Source organism: Canis lupus, chromosome 8, assembly GCF_011100685.1.
Source record: "Canis lupus familiaris isolate Mischka breed German Shepherd chromosome 8, alternate assembly UU_Cfam_GSD_1.0, whole genome shotgun sequence".
In the NCBI taxonomy this organism is placed as follows: Eukaryota; Metazoa; Chordata; class Mammalia; order Carnivora; family Canidae; genus Canis; species Canis lupus.
Window position 1 is genome coordinate 44,205,894 of NC_049229.1, and position 8,123 is coordinate 44,214,016.

Sequence of the window (8,123 nt, forward strand, 5' to 3'; positions counted from 1 at the left end):
TATTTATTCATGAGAGACACACAGAGAGAGGCAGAGACAGGCAGAGGGAGAAGCAGGCTCCAGGCAGGGAGCCCAATGTGGGACTCAGTCCCGGGACCCCGGATCACACCCTGAGCCAAAGGCAGACGCTCAACCACTGAGCCACCCAGGAATTCCTTTTTATTTTATTTATTTTTTTATTTTAAGGATTTTGGACTCACCTTATAATGTTAAACCAACTTTATATTCCTGAAATAAAGGACTTGGTTGTGATGTATTATCCTTTTATGTGTATTATTGGGTTTAGTTTGCTTACAATTTGTTAAGGATTTCTGTAACTATATGTATGGTAAAGATTGGTCTGCAATTTTCCACTCTTAAAATATCCTTGTCTGATGTTTTTCACAAATTTGTCTTTTCACAGAACCATATATAGACTGTTCTTGGTCATTAGGATTCTTATTCATCCAGGTTCCTTGGTCTCAGTTCAGTGTTCACAACTTCTATCTTCCCTCCCAGGGCACCATGACCTTGAGAATACTCAAAGGGATAGAAGAACTTTGTTCATCTTCTATGCAAGAGAACAGGTCCCTTGAAGAGAAGCCCCTGATTTTCATGCCTTTGAAGTTTCTGTCTCTCACTGTGTTCTTCCATCCCAGATGGGCCTCCCTAAATGTCCATAGGAGGCACCATAGACATTTAGGCTCCTCTTGGACGCTGTTTCTGCCAATGGCAGGTAGACAGTGGTTAGTGTGGAATAAAAAGAATAGCATGTCAATCAGCATTAAAGCATTCTCTTTGCTCTCTCCCCTTAGACACTTACACCTTCTTTTCTAGCCATAGGTTACAATAATTTCCTTGGTATTTAGCCGTCTTCTTAAGAAGCTAGAAGCACCTCATCTAATATCCACCGACACATCCTCTTACCTCTTACATAATTTCTGCATTTGTTTATGAAGGTTTTATTACTAGGCTGTGAGTTGTTTGAGAGAAAATATTTCCATGGTGGAATAAGCAGGCCTCATTTGCTGACTAACTAAACATATCATGGAGAAAGGGTATCTAAGTACGATTTCCAGGTGTCTGGCTTGAGAAACTAGATGGATGGCAGCCCTGGCTTAGAAACATGAAAGGGGAGGGACACCTGGGTGGTTCTGTGGTTGAGAGTCTGCCTTCGGTTCAGGGTTCAGGGCATGATCCCAAGGTCCCAGGATCAAGTCCCACATAGGGCTCCCTGCATTGGGCTCCCCTACCTTTCCCTCTGCCTATGTCTCTGCCTCTCTGTGTCTCTCATGAATAAATAAATAAAATATTTTTTTAAAAAAGGAACTATGAAAGGGAGCAGAGAAGAAGATGTCATTTTTCACCTGATAAACCTGAAGGATGTTCAAATAAGAAACCTCAGGGGCAGTTGCAGAGACAGATCTGAAGCTTTGGAGGCAGGTCTGACTGGACAGAGATTTGGGAGCCCTGAGCACACAGGTGGTGATCGAGGCCATGGGAACAGATGAGAGCACCCCAGGAGAATGCGTAGAGCTAGTTACACACTCTTCTACTCCTTTTTAAATGATCATCCTAGAGCAGGGGTTAGCAATCTCTGGCCTGTGGCCTGTTTTGCAAGTATAAGTTTACTGGAACACAGCCATGCCTGTTTGTGTATGTATCGTCTGCAATTGCTCAGAGGGGTAGAGTGGTGGCCACAGAGACTGTACACCTGTAAAGCGGGATATAGTTACTATTTGGCCTTTACAGAAAAGTTTGCTAATCCCTGGCCTAGAGGTTATAACATGTACCCATGCTTTATTAAATTTAATATAAATTAGGCAGCTGGGGAGTCAGTTGTCAGTTTATTGCTGCTCTTTTGCAGCTAATGGATCTGCTTGTTCTGTTGCTCTTAAATTTTTCTCTGCCTTTAGTTCTTATCAGTTTCACTATGATGTGCCTAGGTATGGCTTTTATTCAATTTACCTTGTTTGGATTTTGTGGAAAAAAAAAAATTTTTTTTAAGCACACTCCACACCCAGCCTCAGCCCAGTAAAGGGCTTGAACTCACTATCCTGAGATCAAGACCTGAGCTGAGATCAAGAGTCAGATGCTTAACTGACTGAGCCACTCAGCTGCTTCTTTTAGAAATTCTTGAGCATATCCCTTAATGTGCTTAAATAATTTTGGAAATGTTGTAGCAACTATCCTTTTAAATAAAATTTCTGTCCTGTTGTCTGTCTCCTCTTCTTTTAGGACCCCATTTATAGGGATGTTCAACTGCATTAGTATGCCCCCACATTACTTTTATGCCCTTGTCTGGGTTTTCTATTCTTTTCATCTCTATGTTATTGTGTAGGTATTTTATACTGACCTATCTTTCAGTTCATTCATTTCCATCTGCCTTTTTTAAATAGATTCCAGGTTTTTGCTGAAAACTGCTATCTTATTATCTATTAATCATGGCTCTTTTACAGTCTGGACATGGTACCTCCAAAATCTAGATCTCCTGTGAGTCTATTTCTAGATCTTGTTCTCCCTCCTCCTTCCTCCCCTACTCCCCTCCCTTTCTTCTTCTCTCCCCTCACTCTTGTTTTTCTTGTCTCTGGGAATGCCTGGTATTTTGGTGGGGGGGTGCTGAATACTAACATTATTTATGAAGAATTGTACACATTTTAAGTATACAATTTGAGTCTTTGGATAATATTAGCTTTTTTAGAGAGGAATTACTTTTCTTTTGAGTGGGCTTTTATGATAGAGATGAATTATCTTAATCTTGTCTGCATGTGAGTTTATTTGAGACTGTTTCATGCTGTTGTGAGCAGTGGTTTATTTCTGGTCACTTCTGTTTCCCAAGGCTCACCTCTGTGGTAAGCCACAACTCCAATTTTTTTGTCTCTATATAGATAGACCAGCCAAAAATCTACTTAATACCTCCATCTATTAGCTGCTACATTCTGGTTAGCTTTTCGGTTGACCAGAGTTTATGGGTCTGCAGGTGCTTTGAGGAATAATGCACTAGAGAATTTCAGCTCTCTCCTCAGTGCTTTCCTTTTCTCTGGTGTTTTAATGCTTCAAGCCCTTACTGCCTTGGTAGCTTTGTTATCATCAAATAATAGCTAGAAGTGCAGATTGCTTAATTGTATTTTTAAATGCAAAGAAATATACGCTTATTCCATCAAATTAAATAATACAGACATATACAAGGAATAGTTTAATAAATCCCTTTTCCCAATCCATCTCCTTTATTGAAGTAACTAATGTTAAGTTTTGCTGTGTAATCTTTCCATTCTTTTTTTATACTCATGTATACCAATATAGAAGTTGCTAAAGACAATTAGTTTGGGTTTGTTTTGCAAAAATGGTATCACGCATACACACAATTCTACAATTTGCTTTTTACTTAGAACTCCATCAATGCATAAAAAATTTATTTAGAAAAATAAGTGCATAATATTCCATACATATATGTCATATTTATTAAATCATTCTCCTGTTATTAGACATTCAAATGGTTTCTATTTTTTTCCAACCACATATATATATTACTACTTTCTCAATTTTTGCCCATCTACTATGTGAAATACGTATTTAATTTCACTCCAAAATAGTTAAAGAATTTTTTAAATTATGTTTCTTGGTCATGCACATACACTCCTTTGAAAATTCTTGTGCACATCCTCTGCCCATTTTCCTACTGTTACCAAATTTGTAAGAGTTCTCAATAGAATTCATGTCATAAACCCCTCATTTGTCACATATGTTGCAAATATTTTCCCAAATGTTACTTATGGTGTCTTTTCTTATGTGAAAGTTTTCATTTTTACATGCATAAAATGCCCATGTTTTCGTTATGGCTTCTGGACCTTATGTTTTAAGGCTTCTCCATTTCAAGCTTATACAAATGCTTTCCTAAAGTCGATTTCCTAGAATATTCCTGTAGGGATGTGATGGTATGATGCACAGGTCTAACCTATTTTCCCCAGATGTCAATTCTGCCAGTATAATTTATTAACTACCCTTTTCCTTGGTCAAATATTAAGACTCATATCTACTTGAACCAATTCTGGGTTCTGTTTCATTGATTTCTTTGTCTGTTGTGCCAAGTCCATCAGGGTTTTTTTTTTTTTTTTTACCTATTTATTTATTTATTTATTTATTTATTTATGTTAAATAAATTATCTTTTAGAGCAATTTTAGGTTCACAACCAAACTGGGTAGAAAGTACAGAGAATTTCTATATACATCCTATCCCCATACACTGTATTTTTTATTACATTAAATGTACAGCAAATTGTTATATCATCCAACCATCTTTCTGTAAGAATTTACTTGACTATTCACAGTTATTCCTCCATTGATCTTTAAAATCATCACATCCAGTGTAAAAAATACCAAACTAGGATTCTGGTTGACATTTCATTGACTATATAAATTAATTTGGGAAGAGCAGGCACTGTTATGACATTTTCTAGCATTCTTAGTTTTTAATTTTTTTTTAAAGATTTATTTATTTGAGAGAGAGTGTGTGTGTGTGCAAGCATGGGGGGGGTGCAAAGGGAGCAGGAAAAGGAGAGAAAACAGACTCCCCACTGAGCGGAAGCTGGACTGGTGCTCAATGGTGGGCTTGATCCCATGACCCTGAGATCATGACCCCAGTGGAAATCAGGAGTCATAGTCAACTGACTAAGCTACCCAGACGCCTCTCTATCATTCTTAGTAAGTTGTCACCCCACTTAGCTATCTTTTTTTTTACATTTTAATAAGGTTTTATGGTTATTTAGGTCTTTTGCCTTTCTTGTGCATTTTATTTCTAGGTATTTTATACTTTGATTTTTTTATTAAAAATGGGATTTCCTCCCTTCTGACATTCAAATTTCTGTTGATTAAAAGTAAAACTAAAAAAATAATAAAATAAAGTAAACTACTAATTTTTGTATTTTAATTTTCTGTCCAGTTACCTTACTCTTTTTTTTTTTTTTTTTTTTTTGAGAAAGAGAGTGTGTTCGAGTTGTGGGGAGGGGCAGAGGAGGGACCAGGAGAGAGAGGGAATCTCAAGCAGTTTCCATGCCCAGTGTGGAGACTAATGTGGGGCTCCATCTCATGGCCCTGAGATCATGGCCTCAGTCAAAATCAAGAGACAGATGCTTAAGTGACTGAGTCACCCAGGCGTACCACCTTATTCAATTGTTTTAATAACAAGCAAAAGGACTACCAATGGGCTAGGCATTATCTAAGTTTTTTATGTGTATTAGCTCATTAAATCCTCAATATTTCTAAAAGCTAGATGCTATTATATCAGTTTTATAGGTGAGGAAATTGAGACCTAAGGTAAAATTTCTTAGTCTTTCTAGGAAAACAATCTTCAAATTTGAAAATTAAAATTTTACTATTTACCAATATTTAAAGTAATTATTTCATTTTATTTCCTTATTGTATTGGCTAAAACTTATAAAACACTGTGGAATAACAAAAGAAATAATAACCACTTTTTCTTATTCCTGATTTTAATAGGACTGATATAAACAGAAATTACAGGTAAACCCAAATGTAAACTGGTAATTTGATAAAGAATTATCTGTTTGCAAATAATGATATAATAATAATAATGTAACAGAAGAAAAAATAAAGGGATTTATATGTGCAAGTTATCTTCCAAACTTAAAGAAACCCTTGATCAATCCCACACCCTGTTATGATTTTTCCCTCCATAAGTAATAGAGTACCCACCCAACACAGCTTAAACCATAAGAAATCCAAAAGAAAGTGAATCACATGGTAGTTTAGCAGCTCAGTCACATCATTAAAAAAGCAAGAATTTTCTTTAATTTCTGTCTAATGGTCCTTAGCATGTTTGACTTTTCCCATGATGTTTGTAACTTCAGGATCATGAGATGGTAGCCAAAGGTCCACAGTTGGTAAGAGGATTTGATTCAGGACTATCTATTCCATTTTGTTATGGGAGAAAAGTTGTCACATCACCAAATTGTCAGAAATGAATTGGGCCTCACAAGATCTTCTGCAGCCACAAGGTTGCCATTGTGGGCTTACCTGGGTCATTGCCCTTGGACACTAGTTATGGTCTCTGAGGTTCAGAGGCTAGGTCTAGATGGGAAAGAACATGTTTCTGTTATGATAAAGAGGGAAAGGAAAAGAAATCCTGCCATTTGCCACAACATAGATGAACCTGGAAGGCATTATACTAAGTGAAATAAGCCAGACACAAGGGCGAATACTGTATGATCTCACTTATATGTAAAAATCTAAAAAAGTGGAACTCACAGAACCGAAGAGTAGAATGGTGGTTCGTGGGAGCCAGGGGATATCAGGAAACATTGGTCAAAGAGTGCAAACTCAGTTATAAGAAGAATAACTTCTGGGGATCTAATGTCTAGTATAGTGACTGCAGTAAATAATACTGCATTGTATTCCTGAAATTTGCTAAGAGTAGATCCTAAGTGTTCTCATCCCTGGAAAACTTACACATATATGAAGTCACACATTGTATATCTTTTAAAGAATCACATTGTACAATGTAAATATATGCAATTCCTATTTGCCAATTCCACCTTAAAGGTGGCCTAAAAAATTTTTTTAATTAAAAGAGCACAAGGTGAGACATGCGGAAAAAGGCTGAGGCTCTAAAGCAATTCCCCAGAGGAAAGGTTGAAGGAAAGAAGTAGACAGGGTAAAAGTGGCAACGAGTGAGGTAAACGGGATGCTGGGCAGTGACCACGGTGATGGGCCAGGGTGACCAAAGGGAAAAGCAGTCACACCAGACTCAGAGTTAGGGTACCCGAGTGAGGGGCGGCCCAGCTGCCATGACATCAAGAGTTCACAGGCCAGGTGAGGGCCATGATGCATCCATTCCTTCACAGATGGCACAGTTCTTTACAGAAAGCCGTTGAAACCCCACAGCATTCTAGGTGGAGCCAGCCTCGAGTCCCCGGAGCCTTTAGCCTGGTTCCGTCTTCTCTCAATATTCCTAGCTGAGATACCAAGCCATGCTTCCCCTGGGGGAGAGCGGTCCTCTTCCCGCAGCAGGGCTGCTGCCCTCTGCCAGGGCTCCCTTGCCCACCTGCAGGGTACTTAGGCCAGTGCACGGTTGTTTGCCTATTGCCTACCGTGGAGAAGTCAACAAAGCTAAAAATAACAGAGTCTGGGATGGAGCACAGTGATTAATCTGCTAAATTCTGCAGAGAGCCAGGAGCAGCAGGGAGACAGACGGAACAGGCCCCCAAAGCACCCTGGGCAGTCTCTTCCCTGAGAAATCATCATAAAACTTCTGGTCTTGATCTATCGACTATTCTCCCTTCACCAGTGAGAAATGCACTTCTTGAGGTAAAGAAAACAGCTCTTTGAAAGGTTTGCTCCTTCTCAAGATGGCGACAGCACCAGCTGTTATAACGTCTTCTTCTGCGACGCTGATTAAAAAAGAGAGAGAAGAAAAACAATGATGTTTACCTAACTGTGAGAACAATATTTGTGGTTGGGAAATTATACATACAGAAAAGGATGAGGAAAATTCACCCAAATATCACCACCTAGAGATAACTATTATTAAGGTTACTAATTCTATAAAATTTTACTAATTTTATATAACTATATAGTTAATATATATTTGGGTCTACCTGAGGTCATTTGGTAGCTACATTTCTGTATCCCAATTTTAAATTTATCATTAGTTAGCAGTCATTTTCCCAATGACAGTATCTTTTGTAATTCCCCACACTGGGCTCTAGGCTCCAGCCATACCAAGAGAAGTAAGGCAGAGAGAGGTTGGGTGGGCAAAAGTCCAAATTATGTCCCATGTGGTTGTTTTCTGAGGTAAACACTGTTGTATTATGACCTTGGCGGTTTCCTGGCTTTCCACTCCAATTCATAAGAGGATGTCATAGAAAGAGGACAAGAGAGACTCAGAGACCCAGGGACTGGTTTTTAGAGCAGATGATTTTCTTTGATGTGTAGCGGCCACACAGACTTGCTGCGATGCCAGATACATTGCTGAGGAACGTACACACACACACACACACACACACACACACACACACACAAATGGCATTAAAAATTTTTTTGGCCACCCGTATCATGTCACACGTCCTGACTTTTGCCTTAGTAAGTAGGCCCTTTAACCAGGGAACTGGGCCAATTAGTAGTCATAA

At 38.6% G+C, this 8,123-nt stretch overlaps 1 long non-coding RNA gene across 1 annotated transcript; it reads right to left on the reverse strand.

The window, feature by feature from the left end:
* Positions 1–6,501: 6,501 nt before the first annotated feature.
* On the reverse strand, positions 6,502–7,729 carry LOC111097225. The gene is made up of 2 exons (XR_005362890.1): positions 7,593–7,729; positions 6,502–7,385 (listed from the first exon to the last, which is right to left on the reverse strand). It is a non-coding gene; the product is annotated as an uncharacterized LOC111097225 (long non-coding RNA).
* Positions 7,730–8,123: the final 394 nt, after the last annotated feature.